The sequence below is a fragment of the Carlito syrichta genome, unplaced genomic scaffold (assembly GCF_000164805.1).
Source record: "Carlito syrichta isolate Samal-C Ts95f unplaced genomic scaffold, Tarsius_syrichta-2.0.1 Scaffold315264, whole genome shotgun sequence".
Taxonomy (NCBI): domain Eukaryota; kingdom Metazoa; phylum Chordata; class Mammalia; order Primates; family Tarsiidae; genus Carlito; species Carlito syrichta.
This window is the reverse complement of record NW_007259360.1, coordinates 171,102-171,348: the sequence shown is the minus strand read 5'-3', so window position 1 is coordinate 171,348 and position 247 is coordinate 171,102.

Genomic DNA, 247 nt, shown 5'->3' with positions numbered 1-247 from the left:
AAGGTTTCTGGTGGGTGGGGGACGCCCCTCCCACATCTGACTTTGTGTATAAAAGACTCACTGTAATTCCCAATAACACACATCGCTTCTGCACTAGATCGGAGTCCAGTCTCTTTCTTTCTCTCTCTCTCTCTTTCTCTCTTTCTTCTTCCCCCCGATCGCCGACGCCGTCTCCACCTTTGGGGTACCCTGAACCCGGCTGGAACTGGTCTCCAGTAACTTCTTCCTTCTTTCTAGAAAGAGAAAC